Genomic DNA, 16083 nt, shown 5'->3' on the forward strand with positions numbered 1-16083 from the left:
CCTTCGTTAGCAGTTCATTCTGGAAAAGAGCATGACTACTCCCACCCTCCGTGTTCTCAGCCCCACAACTCCCCTGTCCCATGTGGTTCACATCAGTGCTAGTCACCGCCTTGCGGCTGGTCTACCCCAAGAGACTTCCCCTCTTGTCTACACTGCACAGACTGTGCAATGAGGGCACCATGGCACTCACTGGCAAGCATCCTTAGGAAACCAGAACTCAAATGATGTAGGGAAGTTACCGAAGGCTGCTTAGTGCTGGGACTCAGAAGCTGCAAGGACGTATCTCTCCAGAACCATCAGGTCAGGTGTAGGGAGGCAAGAGACGTTCCAATCTAGTGACAAGGTCTTAGAGTGAGGGAATGTCTTGTCCCCACCATGACTCACCCCTGAGTTCCTCCCTATCCTGTATCTTCCTCCAGAAGTTTAGGGCCCAGAGTGTGGCTGCCAGTCACCTAGAGCCACTGCATACACAAAGGCATCCTACAACCCACAGGGCAGTCTTTCTTGCTGTAAAGAGAGGTCCCTAATCTGTCCCAGCACAGAGCTCACCTTTTTTTTTTTTTTGAGATGGAGTTTCGCTCTGTTGCCGATGGCATAATATTGGCTCATCGCAACCTCCGCCTGCCGGGTTCAAGTTATTCTCCTGCCTCAGCCTCCGGAGTAGCTGGGATTACAGGCGTGTGCTACCATGCCAGGCTAATTTTTGTATGTTTAGTGGAGACGGGGTTTCACCATGTTGGGCAGGCTGGTCTTGAACTCCTGACCTCAGGTGATCGACCCGCCTCAGCCTCCCAAAGTGCTGGGATTACAGGCGTGAGCCACCGTGCCCAGCCAGAGCTTCCTTTTCAAGTCTCTGAGTCTTACAGCTCTCAATGGGAAATGACGAAGAACCCTGGAAAGCTAGGTGTGGCCTGTTGCCCACCAGAGATCAGCCTTTGAGAATGGACCCCTAGGCAGCTCCCCAGCTCCCCATAAAGGAGGGAGGGAAGGGGAGCCACCAGCAGAGTGGGCCAAGAAAGCAGACAGATGGGAATCGCTACTTCTACACAATCCATCATGGCACTGCCTAATGCCAGGGCTGCTCCCTGGAACCCGGACGGTCCTAATGTCAGAGAAAAACAGTGAACTAATGGGAAAGATCTGGCTTCTTTGAAACTCTCATTTGCATTTCCCAAATACCTTAATCACCATGAGGTCAAACTATAAACCTAAACATGACATAAGGCATGCCTTCTAGAAATCTATGCTAAAGAGACACCTCCAGAAATCTCAAAGAACATATGCATGATGTTATTTGCTACAACATTATTTTTACTAGCCAAAGGCTTCCAATACCCCTGATCCCTATCACCAGGGCACTTGCTGAATAAACTTATGGTGCGCCCACACACTGGAGTACTGTGCAGATCCAAAGGGACTAAACAAGAGCTCTAAGAACTGTGATGGAGTCATTTCCAGGATCCACTGTGAAGCAAAGGGAGCAAAGCGCAAACATATCTACTGCATTCTACCAAAGAAAGAAGCGGGGGTATTAAGGAAGGACACACCAGGAACTAATGAAATTGATTCCCTGCATGGGGTAGGGGGGAAAAGGTGAGGGTACAGGCACAGGAGTGAGGCCTAGCTCAACATGCCTCAGTGTAATTCTGACTTCTGAATCATGTAAATGTTTATATTACCCAAAATAAAATTCAAACTAAAAGTAACAAAACCTTATTACACTTAATGCAAATAAAAACAAATGAGTTTGGGCCAGGCATGGTGGCTTCAGCCTACAATCCCAGCACTTTGGGATGCTGAGGCGGGAGGATTACTTGAGCCCAGGAGTCTGAGGCTGCAGTGAGCCATGACTACATCACTGCACTCCAGCCTGAGCGACAGAGCAAGACCCTGTCTCTCTCTCTTTTTTTTTTTTTTTGAGACAGAGTCTTGCTAGAGTGCCATGGCGTGATCTCGGCTCACTGCAACCTCCGACTCCTGAGTTCAAGCGTTCTCCTGCCTCAGCTTCCCGAGTAGCTGGGATTACAGGTACCTGCCATGACGCCCGGCTAATTTTTGTATTTTTAGCAGAGACGGGGTTTCACCATGCTGGCCAGGTTGGTCTTGAATTCCTGACCTCAGGCGATCCACCCACCTTGGCTTCCCAAAGTGCCGGGATTACAGGCATGAGACACCACGCCTGGCCGAGACCCTGTCTCTTAAAAAAAAAAAAGAAAAGAAAAGAAAAAAGAAAAGAAACAAATTTAATTCTATATCAAATTGACAATATACCACAGAGAAAAGATTTATTTCAAATGACTTTTGACTACAGTGCTCTGGAAACCTGTAGTGGGACATATTCTAAGGCCAACAATAACACTCCAGGGGCAGTAAACACACTAGATTGGCTCCCAGGAGAGATATGTGATTCTGCTTCTGGGGCATCTTGTGCCAGAAAGCCCGGGGAGTGCAAGAGAAAAACAGGGAGGGCCCATGAGAGGCCTCTAGCAGTGGTCCAGGTGTGGCCCAGGGTGGGGGCAGTTGAGGATTTGGGGCTGGTCTAGGTGGTGAAGCAACAGAGCTCGCAGGTGGATTAGTGTGGGGGTGAGGGGCAGGGGTGAGTCAGGGACCATGTCCAAAGCCTGGGAAGATGGTGGTGCCACTGATTGAGAAGGAAAAGACTGAGGGGCCGGCTGGGTGTAGTGGCTGTCACCTGTAATCCCAGCACTTTGGGAGGCTGAGGCAGGTGGATCACCTGAGGTCTGGAGTTCGAGCCCAACCTGGCCAACATGGTGAAACTCCATCTCTACTAAAAATACAAAAATGAGCCGGGTGTGGTGGCAGGTGCCTGTAAGTCACAGCTACGTGGAAGGCTGAGGGAGAAGAATCGCCTGAACCCAGGAGGCAGAGGTCGCAGTGAGCTGAGATCGCAAGACTCCGTCTCAAAAAACAAAAACAAAAACAAAAACAAAACCACTGGAGCGGCGGGGGAGCAACACCCACAGAGACAGTTATACCATCAAGTAGAGAAAACAGTTCTTCAGCTACTCGCTAGAAAGGGGGGAAACCCCGCTGTGATCAGATTCTGAGTTGGGCCTGAATGAAAATGAACTATCTGCTTGGGGTTTTAAAGGCTTTTTATTGTGGTAAAATATACAAAACAGGTCAGGTGTGGTGGCTTACACTTGTAATCCCATCACTTTGGGAGGTGAGGCAGGTGGATCGCTTGAGCTCAGGAGTTTGAGACCAGCCTGGGCAACATAGCAAAACCCTGTCTCTACAAAAAAAAAAAAAAAAAAAAAATTAGCTGGGCGTGGTGGTGTGTGCCTGTAATCCTAGCTACTCGGGAGGCTGAGGCAGGAGGATCACTTGAGCCTAGGAAGTTGAGGCTGCAGTGAGCCGTTGATCATGCCACTGCACTCCTGCCTGGGCGAACGAACCAGACACATATATGTCTCAAAAAAAAAATACATATATATATATATATACACAAAACAAAGTTTACCTTTTTAACTATTTCTAAGTGTACAATGAATGAACTCTTTTTTTTTTTTTTTTTTTTTGAGACGGAGTCTTGCTCTGTCACCCATGCTGGAGTGTGGTGGCGCAATCTCGGCTTACTGCATACAGGCTCTGCCTCCCTCCTGAGTTCAAGCGATTCTCCTGCCTCAGCCTCCCGAGTAGCTGAGATTACAGATGCGCGCCACCACGCCCAGCTAATTTTTGTATTTTTAGTAGAGATGGGGTTTCGCCATGTTGGCCAGGCTGGTCTTGAACTCCTGACCTCAGGTGATCCACCCACCTGGGCCTCTCAAAGTGCTGGGATTATAGGTGTGAGCCACCATGCCTGGCCCTAAATGAACTTTTAAGAGCACCGAAGATGGGAAATAAAGGGTCTTTAACTCTACTGTAATATTCTAGTTCTTTCTAATGGAAATTACTTGAAGCAAATATAGTATGATGATTTTCAATTCCGTGCAATGAAAGGCACATGGGTGTTTGTTAATTTGCTGGCTGCTACTTTTATAATTAAAGACAAATTTCAAAAAACCCACAAAGAAGCCTGGATTGTGCTGGGTGTGGAGTGCAGGTAAAAATGATAAAAAACGTGGATGGAGCTGGAGTCCATTGTCTTCAGTGACACAGCTCAGACACAGAAAGTCAAATACCGTACGTTCTCACTTAGAAGCAGGAGCTGAATAGCATGTGCACACGGACAGAGTGAGGAATGGCAGACACTGGAGAGACTGGGAAGGGTGGGAGGGGGTGAGGGATGAGACATTACTTAACGGGTACAATGTCCACTATTCACGTGATGATTACACTGAAAGCTCAGACTTCACTACTATACAATATATCCACGCAACAAAACTGCACTTGTACCCTTTAAATTTAACAAATAAAAAACAATGATAGGAAACAGGTATTCCAAATGAGTTTACCCTTAGCCCAGAGGGCCTGCCCAGTCCCAGGGTGACCTGGGCATTTGCACACCCTCACTAAGCCTTCACTGCAGGACCCAAGGGAGGGAGGCTGGGCTAGGGTGCCAGGTGACTCCCCAAGGCTGTCCCCCAGGGGGTTTATGGTGTTTGCCAAAACACAAACTTTTTCAAAGAAACCTGCCAGGTGTGGTGGCTCATGCCTATAATCCCAGCACTTTGGGAGGCCGAGGCAGGTGGATCACCTGAGGTCAGGAGTTCGAGACCAGCCTGGCCAACATGGCGAAAACCCCATCTCTATTAAAAATACAAAAATTAGCTGGGCATGGTGGTGCATGCCTGTAATCCCAGTTACTCAGGAGGCTGAGGCAGGAGAATCACTTGAACCCAGGAGGCAGAGGTTGCAGTGAGCCGAAATCGTGCCACTGCACTCCAGCCTGGGTGACAGAGTGAGACTCCATCTCAAAAACAAACAAACAAAAAACAAAAACAAAAAAACCCCATACACCTCTCTTCATCCTCCCTCTAATCAGAAACCCCCCCCCCCCCCCACACAATCTTGATTACGAGGGGAACTAAATAGCTAGTTCACAAGTTCATACATTTTACAGTTGAAGTATCCTCAGAAAAACCACCTATTCAACTCCTGAGTGTTACAGATGGAAAAAAAGAAGTTCGACTAGACAGAGGAACTTGTCTGAGATCACTGTGAGTCAAAAACACACGTGTCTGTTCACCAACTGCCTTCGTCCTGAGCCAGATCCTGCAGCATCCTTCCACCTCCAAGAACTCACAGTTTGGAAGGGAGGACAAATAGGTAAGTACAACATCGTTCCAGCCTCCCTTCCCCCTGAAGAAAGCTTGCTCCAGGCACAGTGGAAGCACAGGGGTGTGGATAATGAATCAGGAGTGAGTGGGCTGTCAGGGCTTATGAGTTCCACAGGTGGGACAGAGGGCTCAGGGCATGCCAGGCCAGATGGGCAGAGGCGGCACTATCAACATGGTTATAGCTCCCACCCTATCACCCGTGTGACTCCCCTCCCTCGAGGAAAAAGTGACCAATGATGCCCACCCTATGTCACCAGAGGCTCTGGGCCTAACCCTGTCACCCCCTCCCACCTTTTCATTTGGAGAACTTTCAGGTTCATCTGGAGAACTTTCATCTTTCAGGTTCAGTTAAGATGGCACTTCTAGACCGGGCGCAGTGGCTCATGCCTGTAATCCCAACACCTTAGGAGGCCAAGGTGAGCAGATCACTTGAGGCCAGGAGTTTAAGACCAGCCTGGCCAACATGGCAAAACTCCGCCTCTACTAAAAATACAAAATATTTGCCGGGTGTGGTGGTGTGCGCCTGTGGTCCCAGCTACTCGGGGACTGAGGCATGAGAATCGCTTGAACCTGGGAGGCGGAGGCTGCAGTGAGTTGAGATAGTGCCATTGCACTCCAGACCAGGCGATAGAACAAGATTCCACTTCCCCCCCCAAAAAAAAAAGATGGCACTTCTGAGACACCTTCCCTGCTCCTGCCTCCCTCCCTGCTCTATCAGCCAGGGCACCCGAGCCCTCAGTGTACTTAGAACACCCCACTGTGCGTGCCAACCCCCATCTCCCCGCTTAATGCATAATGCCAGGCACAGGTGCAACCCTTACTCAACACATGCTGGATGAATAACCACAACACGGACGCAGCGCTCCACGTGCTTCTTCTGATGGCTGGAGACCTTCGACCGTAAGCTTCTAGCAAGGAGAGGCTAGCTCAGTGCTGAAAAAAAGGTGGGCTCTGAATTGGTGAATAAACAAATGATGAGTTTGGGACATATCAGTAGTCCGTTGGACACTGGTGGCTTGGAGATGGCGGAAGATGAGGTGGAGGAAGTCGCTGAGGAGGGCCTCGGTGCCCCAGGGACAGTAGCATGGAGGATGGTTACGCCAGAGGATGGATCGACTTCTAGCCATGTGGTGGTCAGGTATGCAGACACCTCTCCTGCTGAAACAACTACAACTGCCAAACTGAGTATCTTACAGAAGCTGCTAGAGAAGCCACCCACAAGCTGGCAAGAAAGGAAGGAATACACAGGCTGAAGAGCGAATAAAAGTACGGGGCCCTTTTCTGTGGAGAAATCTGGCAGGCACCACCTTAACACACGACCAAACTGAGCTCAGGCCCCTCAGTGCTGCTGAGATGAACCAGCATCACGAGTAGGAGACTGAAGCTTACCGTGAGGAGACAGCAGGAAGAGTCCAGAGAGGGCGTGCCATGCAACCACGGTCTGGACTCCTCAAGATGATGAGAGAAAACAAGGGGGTGGGGGAACATTTCTGATAAAGGAGACTGAAGGGATGACACAATCGAATACAACACACAGTCCTGGACTCTGCATTCCAGGCTCAAAGGCTCTAAAAAAGGCATTTATGGGGTATGTGGAGAAATGTAAGGTTCTGTGTTAGCTCATTGCTAAACTTCCTGAGTGTCTTAACTGTACTGTCTGCTCTTAGGAAAGGCATGCTTAAACGTTTAGGAGTGAAACAGCACGAGGACTATGACTAACTCTCAAGTGATCAATGGGCTAGGGGAAATACAGTGCCAATATGGTAACATGTTTAAAAGAAGGGAGATGACATCAATATAATCAGAAGCGGTGCCAACTGATAGTAATATTTTGAAGCAGTGGTAGGCAAGCTTTTTAACAATTAAAGAGAATGCCTTCATATTACACAAAGACATTAAGAAAAAAAGCTGAAGGCTGGGCACGGAGGCTCACACCTGTAATCCCAGCACTTTGGGAGGCTGAGGTGGGCGGATCACGAGGTCAGTTCGAGGCCATCCTGACCAACATGGTGAAACCCCGTCTCTACTAAAAATAAAAAATTAGCCAGGTGTGGTGGCGCGCACAAAGGGACCGGGGCGGTGCTGGCGGCGATGCCAACAGACCTCAGTGTACTGTGGGGTTCTTTCAGCCAGAACTGTTCATGGTTTCATCAGTGAGCTCCAGTTACCACACCACACAAGTTTGGAGTGATCCACCCCGCCCCAGTTTTTCCTGCACGAACTCATGTTTTTATTGTGTGATTTACAGAACACAAGATCTTTTTCTAAGAATGCACACATCACACGTTGAAGCGGAAAGGCCTTTACAAAATCTTAAAATACCTACAAAATATGAAGTAAGGCTCTTAAGAAATAAAATATTCAATGATTTTGCTGCTAGAATGCAAACATTAGATCAAATCCTTCATTTGATCTAGCAAAGGAAAATTAGAGTTGCAGGAATCTTGTTTTCAGGCCAAACCATGACATCCTGAGGGGTCTGATGGCAGGAACTGCCTGCATTTTCCTCATGAATGTGGTCTGCAGTGATCTTGTGAGAAAGGCCCGGAAGGCCGTGCAAATTACAGGGGTACAAGCAACAGCTGGCAGGTGTGGCCAGCCAGGCAACTGCAGTTAAGGAAAGACTACTCAATCCCTGAGGTTTTCAGATTTTACAAAAAGGCAAAAAAGCCAGGTGAACAAGGCAGATGAAAGGTATTTTTCACTTGAATTGGAATCCAGCCCCCTCCCTGTCCCCTGGAGTGAGCTCCAGAGAAACTTCCAGAGCCCCAGCAATATCCCAACCTTTCGTAAATTCACTCATGCTCACCACTTTCAGGAGATGGCATTTCTCAGCACCTTTCACTTCCAGTTATCCCTTGGCACAGCACAAAGAGCTAAACTACCACTCGAGGCAGTTAACCTAAGGGCAGGGTGGTGGCTACAGCTCCAGGTGAACAGTCTGGGACCAGAGGAAATAATTAGCCCCCCTTTGTACTGGCTGCTTCCACCCTAAAGTGTCATCCACATGGTGTTTCCAATTCTTTCTACTTCCAGTATTAGCTGCAGAATCACGGAATCAAGGAGGCTTCTCTGCATGAATCAATAAAGGCTATAGCACTTTGAGACACAAGCTTTGGCCCTTTAAAAATGTGAGAAATCAAACTGGCACAGGCAGAGTGTCTCAGTGGTCTCCAGGGAGCAAGAGAGAATGAGGTTCAGCTTGAAGGCTACAAGGGTGGAGCCTGAGGTTCAGCTGCCCTGCTCTGAATTCGCAGTCCATTTCTTAATCCTCCACTTTTGAGAAGATGCGAGAAACCAGTTATGTTTTGCAAAGCTTAAATAAAATGCAGTTCTTGCCAACCAAAAGCAGAACCCTCCCCAAATACAGGTAACCAGTGCCATACAGCAAATCTCATCTTTATAGATGTGTAAAATGAAAACCGAAACACAAGCCCACCACATACAGGTTAAAAAATTCCTGCTGTGGAGAACAGTGTGGCAGTTTCTCAAATGTTAAACATGGAGTTACCATATGACCTGGCAATTTTACTCCTAGCCATACACTCTCAAAAAGCCACAACTATGCCGGGTGCGGTGGCTCACGTCTGTAATCCCAGCACTTTGGGAGGCTGAGGTGGGTGGATCACCTGAGGTCAGGAGTTTGAGACCAGCCTGGCCAATATGGCGAAACCTTGTCTCTACTAAAAATACAAAAAAATTTAGCCGGGCATGGTGGTGAGTGCTACCTGTAGTCCCAGCTACTCAGGAGACTGAGGCAGGAGAATTGCTTGAACCTGGGAGGTGGAGGTTGCAGTGAGCAGAGATCGTGCCACTGTAATCCAGCCTGGGCGACAGAGCAAGACCTTGTCTCAAAAAACCAAAACAAACAAACAAAAAACCAAAACCAGTAACCAAACAGATATCCGTACACCAGTGTTCATGGCAGCACAGTTTACAACAGCCAAATGGTGGGGGCAACCCAAATATACATTCCCAAGGGATGGGTGGATAATCAAAACCTCATTATCTATAGGATATAATATCATTCAGCCTCAAAAAGGAAAGAAATTCTGACACATGCTACAATGCAGATGAACCTTGAGGACATTACGCTCAGTGAAAGAGGCCAGACACAAAAGGCCAAATAGTGCATAATTCCATTTATAGGAAATGTCCAGAATAGGCAAATCCATAGAGACAGGAAGTGGATGAGTTGTTGCCAGGGGCTGCGGGTAATAAGAGGTGACTGCTCCTGTGTCTGGGGTTTCTTTTGGGTGCTGAAAGTGTTCTGGAATGACACAGAGGCGATGGTTGCACAACTCTGTGAATGTACTAAAAGACACTGAATTGCACATTTTATTTTTAAACAATTTTTTCTGTGAGCCTATGAATTATACTGAAGAATGAATTGTACACTTTAAATGAGTAAATTTCATGGTATGTGAATTATATCTAAATTAAAAAAAAAAACATTAAAACAGCAGCTGACCACCAATTATTCTAAATCATAAAGATAGGTTTTGTGATGCCTGGCCAGTGCTCAGAGCCCACACAGCTGTCTCAGAGCAAGTCTATCTGGCTGTGGCACAGAGCCCCGGCAGATAGATGGGCTGTCCGTCTGAGGAAGAGGCCAATGTGGGGACCTATAGTGATACACGACAGACTGGACCAAGCCGACCTGAATGTGAAACTCTGAAGCCCAGGACACAATAACCATGACAATCAGAAAGGAATTTAGTTCAACAAGTTTAATGAGTAGGCATTTAGCCAAGTGGAAGGTTGTTGGCTATTATGAGGACATTTGATCTTTTTTTTTTAATTGTGGTAAAATACACATAACATAAAATTTATCATTAATAGCATTTAGTACATTCACAATGTCATGCGACCATCACTACTCTCTAGTTCCAAAGACAACCCTTTACCCATTAAGCAGTTGCTCCCCACTCCCACTCCTCTCAGCCCCTGGTAACCACTAATCTATTTGTCTCCACAAATCTGCCTACTGTTGACACTTCATATAAGTGGAATAATACCCTCCCCTGGAAAGCCTGTCTTTTAAAAAATGATTTTCATTTAAAAAAGTTTTTTTGCTTAACACAGTGGCTCATACCTGTAATCTTAGGAAGGCAGAGGCAGGAGGATTGCTTGGGCCCAGGAGTTCGAGACCTGCCTGGGCAACATAGTGAGATCCCGTTATTCACAAAAAGGGGGAGAAAAGACCAGGAAAAAAAAAAATCCCAAAACAAAACAACGAAAAAGTTTTTTTTAGGGAGATAGGGTCTCGCTGTGCTGCCCAGGCTGGGCTCAAGCGATCCTCCTGCCTCAGGCTCTCAAGTAGCTGGGACTACAGATGCGCTACCACGCCCAACTTAGAAACATGTATTTTTTTCAGATTAGCTCATCATTCCCTGGTAACTTCTCCAATGATTTCCCCTTGCATCTTTGCCTCTACATTCTAGCAGGGTTCTCACACTGATCCTACACACAAGTGGTTAGAGACTCACCAGGCCAAGCTCACCTCCAATTCCAAATACCTAGTCCTCAAGGTCCAAGTGGCCTGTTTCCATAGACACTGACACTGTGCATGACTTTTCTGTCCTCAGCTGCTGGCTTTCTCCATTTCTTGTTGATAATGTTTTTTTCTTACCTTTGCATAGTTCATGTAAATAAGTTTCACAGACTTTTAACAAAGTGTTGGCTGCTTTTATCGAAGAAGAGAAAATCTGCCAAAATAAATTTTCACCATGAAGGCAACACATTTTGGGGAACAAGAAAGGGCAGAAAGGAGATCTCTTTTACTAGAGAACTCTGCTTAAGGACTGGCTCATTTGATCCAAACATCTCATCAGCAACTTGGAGTGAGTGCCCTTGTTTTCGTCATCTTGCGTCTCACTAGTGTAGGTCAGTCCACATCAGCCTGCCTGACGTACTTGGTTCGTAATGCTGACATCTGAGCCCCCATGTTTATTTCACCCTGATTCTACTGAAATGACCAATGAAATGCAAAACAGGAGGAAATATCTCTATCAATGCCTTCAGAGGAACCGCTGTAGAATGTGGTGTGGCTGGGATCCATGCGAGAGAAGCAGCTCTCACACGATTCCACCACAGTTAAACACATGGGCAAAGGAGGGACCTGCCGGAGGTATGAGGATTCCGTAGCAGAGCCCAAGAAAATCTGCAAGATCAGAGAAACTGGGCCTAAGAGCCAGACTGGCAGAAGTACGGTTTGCCGATGGCAAATAGAAGGACCTGAACCACCAGTGCCCTGGGTGGAGAGGTCAGTGACAGGCTGGCCAGGTTTTCCTGGGCACTGCTGGGACAGAGAGAAACACCAATATAGAGGAGATTCTACCTGTCTCAAGAATCTGCCAGCAGCACCCTGGGTCCCCACCCTGACTCCAGCTGCTGCCACAGGGGAAGCAGCAGGGACTGAAGCTCCACCCTATAAACAACTCTAGGGACTGGGGATCAAACAAGTACCAACAAATTAGTAACTGTCCTGTGTGCAAATACAAATTAGGTGGAAACTATAATGATTGAACACCAGTCATTCCAGTCAAGATCCCAACTGGAGGCCGGGCGCGATGGCTCAAGCCTGTAATCCCAGCACTCTGGGAGGCTGAGGCGGGCAGAACACGAGGTCAGGAGTTCGAGACCAGCCTGGCCAACACAGTGAAACCCTGTCTCTACTAAAAATACAAAAAAATTTTAGCCGGGTGTGGTGGTGCGCGCCTGTAGTCCCAGCTACTTGGGAGGCTGAGGCAGGAGAATCACTTGAACCCAGGAGGCGGAGGTTACAGTGAGCCGAGATTGTGCCACTGCACTCCAGCCTGGGCAACACAGCAAGACTCTCGTCTCAAAAAAAGAAAAAAGATCTCAACTGGATTTTCTTTGGAATCTGACATTTACCTAGAATAGGCATCTGAGGACAGCCAGAAGGAGTGTGTGTGTGTGTGTGGGGGGGGGGGGGGATGGCTTCCTTCTGGTAGCCACTGCTCTAGGGAGTATTTCTCACCATCATGTCACAAAGCACACAACAGGAGCACTCTCACATGGATTAGGGAATTAGATGCAGACCTCCTGCACAACTGCCCTCTTCCAGTCCTAGTAAGATAAGACACAAAAGAAAGGCGGGGAAGGAGAGTGTGAAGGGAAGATTTCAGCACACAAAGGAAAGGGGTGTAATTCAAAGCAGTCTGAGAAAAGACTCCAGAGGACAAAGCAGCAGCAAAGCCAGGCTCCTGCCCCGTCCCCCAGAAACCACCCTAGGGAGCGGGCAACGCCCTGGGAATCTGCAGTCAGTAAGCTGGAGAGAAGCAACCAAGTGGGAGTCCTTCACTTTTTCCCTTTAGACCCAGAAACTCCAGCTGGGAGGTGCAGGAGAAATGGCAAAGTGCCCAGTGAGCCAGCCCAGCTCTGTGGGAAGCAACTGCTCTTAGGTATACACAGATTATGGAACCACCCAGAGACTGACGTGCCCCCTATCCCCATGGAAATGGCACACACATCCCTCGTGCAGCTAGAGTGAGCCTTAGTAAGACATCCAACACAGTTCTTAGAACAAAGAGAAGAATCCAGATAGGGCTGAAGACTACATGGCTGCAGCTCCCTCCAGTGTGCAAATCCTCTCCGAATACAAGATAACAAGCCTGCACGCGATAGCTCAGAGGGGAAAACAGCAAGAGAAGATGCCAAGAAACTGGGAAGAGAGAGCCAAGAATTCCTCCACTGTCTCAAAGCAAACAGAACGACTATGCAGAGCCATCCAAGCCTGAGCCAAGATGAAAAGAAGCGACATGGTAACTAGGCAAACATATTATGGCCAGAAGAAAAAAAAGAGGCCCAGGGAGGGAGATGGCACGAGAAAGGCAAAGTCTCCCACCAAGAAGAGAATACACAAGGAAGGGAAAAAAATTCCCCACAACTTCATAAGAACATGTTCCCAATAAAAGAGTTCAAAGATGGGATGATAAAACAGAATAAGATGAAAAGACAAATTTCCAACCTAGAGAAACAAACTGCAGACCAAAACACATCATTATGAAACTAATAAATACATAGAAAAACAGCCAGAAACAGAATATACATAGCTGAAAATCAAATTAGACAAAGTGAATGCAGATGAAAAAGACAAAAGCTAAACCAATTACGGCAAAGCTAATAGCATTGGAAGAGAGACAAAGACAATCCAACATAAGGAATTTGTGTCCCTGAAGTACAGAACTCAACAAATGGAACAGAAGATGCTGTCAAAGATCCATAAGAGAGCTGACCTGAAACAGCAACGACTACATCTGCAGACTGAAAGAATACACCATGTTCCCAGGACAATTTGATAAAGAATGCTCAATAGCAAGCCAGACTCTAGTCAACCTACTCAACTTCAAGGATAAAGAAAGCATTCTTCAGGCACCTTGGGATTCTTCCAAGGGGGAAACATCAGAAGACCAGACATAATGTCTACAAAGTTCTGAGGCAGCTTAGCGCAGTGGTGGTGGGGGAGAGGTCAGAGGTAAATTCAGAGAGATGGACAGGGGCCAAAAGCCTCTCTGAGAAGACGAAATCTGAACACAGATCTGAAGGAAGTGAGTGGTGAGGGAGCAGGTCAAGTAAAGAGGGGTCCAGCCAATGAGGAGCAGCAAGAGCCAAGGCTCTGACTCTAGCAACATTTTGGCAAGTTCCAGGAAGAGCAAGAGCAGTGGGAGCCAGGTGAGCAAGGGAGAGAATGGTAGAGAATGAGCTCAAATAGGCAAGGAGGGATCATGTTCCATGTGGCTGCTGAGGCAGGCCCAGTTACACAATTTGTGGAGCCTGGTGCAAAATGAAAATGCAGGGCCTCTTGTTCAAAAATGAAGAATTTTGAGATGGTGAGAGTAGAGTATTAAACCAAGCCTGGGTTCCAGCAAGCCCATGGGCAGTTACAAAGGCCCATGAAGCTGGCTCTGCTTTCAAGTAATGGACTTCGAGTTTTATTCTGAGAGGGTTTTTCTCAAGGGAGTAACCTGATCTAATAAACATTTTTCAAAGAGCCCATCTGAGGCTGGGCACACTGGTGCACGCCTGTAATCCTGCATTTTGGGAGGCCAAGGCGGGAGGATTGCTTGAGCCCAGGAGTTCGAGACCAGCCTGGGCAACATAGGGAGACCCCAGTCTCTACAAAAAATATAAAAATTAGCCAGGTGTGGTGGTGCATACCTGTGGTCTCAGCTACTTGGGAGGCTGAGGTGGGAGGACTGCTTGAGCCCAGGAGGTTGAGGCTGCAGTGAGTCGTGACTGTGCCATTGCATTCCAGCCTGGGTGACAAAGGGAGACCTTATCTCAAAAAAAAAAAAAAAAAAAAAAAGCCCATTCTAACTATGGGAAGATATAGAGTAGAGGGAGTGGGGCAGGAGGGCACAAGATGCCACAGGGGGGCTCTGCAGAAGCAGATGTTGGGTCACGGTTTGGGGTGTAAGATGTTCATCAGGAACTGACATCCATGAAGGGAGGTGGGAAGAAGTCAAAGAGAAGGCCCTATAAGGGCCTTGTACCCTTACCTCGCTCAGTCACCAGGGTGCTGTCCTAGAAATGGCGTGACCTTGGGTGAGGAGGCTCTTGCAGCTGAGGCCAGGTGAAGGAACAGCTGGACACTGCCTGCTAACCGGAGTGTCCGCAGGGCATCCAGAGAGGAGAGTGACCTCCGGGTCTGCCACGTGAGACTACTGCAGAGTCTAGGCAGGGACGCAGGGAGCTGGTCTAGGTGCCATCCCTGAAGGGCATGGGCACTGGGACAGCGAAAGGGCGAGAGATCCAGGACTCTGACTTCCGTTTCTCATGTTTTTGATACTGAGGTATTTAGCTTTCTAGAGGCCTAAAGGGCAGCTGGATGTATGAATCTGGAGTTCAGGGGAGAGGTCTGAAGAGCCAGGCGAGTGGGTGAGGGCGTGCTGAATATAAGTGTAAACAACCCTCCCCCTGCTATTTGGAGTTGTGATGAGGAGAAAGAATCAGCAGAGGAGACAGAGAAAGAGGAGTCAGTGCAGAGAAGGAAGATCAGACATATCTGTCAAGATTATTGGTGGCAATCAATAGAAACCAACTCTAGCTGATTTATGCAGACAAGGACTGATGAAAAGCTATTGAAGATGCATGTGGTGATGGTTGCACAATATAAATGTGCTCAATACCACAGAATTGTACACTTAAAAATGGTTAAGGCAGTACATTTTATCTTTTGTGTATTTTACTGCAATTTTTAAAACTAGGGGGAAAAGGCTACTGGGTGATAAGAGAATCCCTAGAGGGTTGGAGGAACAGGTTTGAGTCCAGTTGGCTAGGAACAATACTTCAAATCCTTCTGCCAAGCCAGTCCAAACAGCCAGCACTGCCTGTGCGACCCTGCAAGGCAGCAGCACTGGCCACTGGCACTGTGGCCTAGGAGCTCGTCTTTCCTGCAGCCCCAATGCCAGGAGACACGGCTCTCCTGCCTGGCCCTGCTCCTCCTAGCATGTGAGTCTGACTGGCAGAGGCCCGGGTACATACCTACACCCTCGTGTAGAACTCAGGTAATTTCTTTCTGTAAGGGGCCAGATAGTATTTTCCACCTTGTGGGCCAGACAGTATCTGTCACAACCAGCCCACCTGCTGTTGTACAGGAGAGCAGTCTTGGACAACGCACAAAGGACGGGGTGGAACTGGGTCCTGGTAAAGCTTCATTTACGAAAACAGGCAGTGGGCCGGACTTGGCCCTTGAGATACCGTTTGCCAACTGCTGCCCTGACCGAAAGGGAAGCTAGGCAAATAAGCATCTGGCATTTGCAGTGACTACAATCAGAGGTCGCCAGGCCTCCCATCAACTCGTGAGGTGAGA

General features: G+C 47.8%; 1 protein-coding gene across 12 annotated transcripts in view; it reads right to left on the minus strand.

The window, feature by feature from the left end:
* Nucleotides 1-16083, minus strand: part of MECP2 (methyl-CpG binding protein 2) — a 66804-nt gene that overhangs the window by 3455 nt on the left and 47266 nt on the right. For 3 of the 12 annotated variants that reach the window (XM_063804719.1, XM_063804722.1, XM_063804728.1), the window contains 2 exons: nucleotides 6068-6179; nucleotides 240-332 (listed from right to left, as the gene is read on the minus strand). The exons of 7 other annotated variants lie outside the window; for them this stretch is intronic. The gene's annotated coding sequence lies outside the window, so the exon portion shown is untranslated. Of the gene's footprint in view, nucleotides 1-239; nucleotides 333-6067; nucleotides 6180-16083 lie in introns of those variants that run through there. 2 more of the 12 variants (XM_063804726.1, XM_063804720.1) reach the window with 1 other exon arrangement.

Source organism: Pan troglodytes, chromosome X (genome assembly GCF_028858775.2).
Source record: "Pan troglodytes isolate AG18354 chromosome X, NHGRI_mPanTro3-v2.0_pri, whole genome shotgun sequence".
Classification (NCBI taxonomy): domain Eukaryota; kingdom Metazoa; phylum Chordata; class Mammalia; order Primates; family Hominidae; genus Pan; species Pan troglodytes.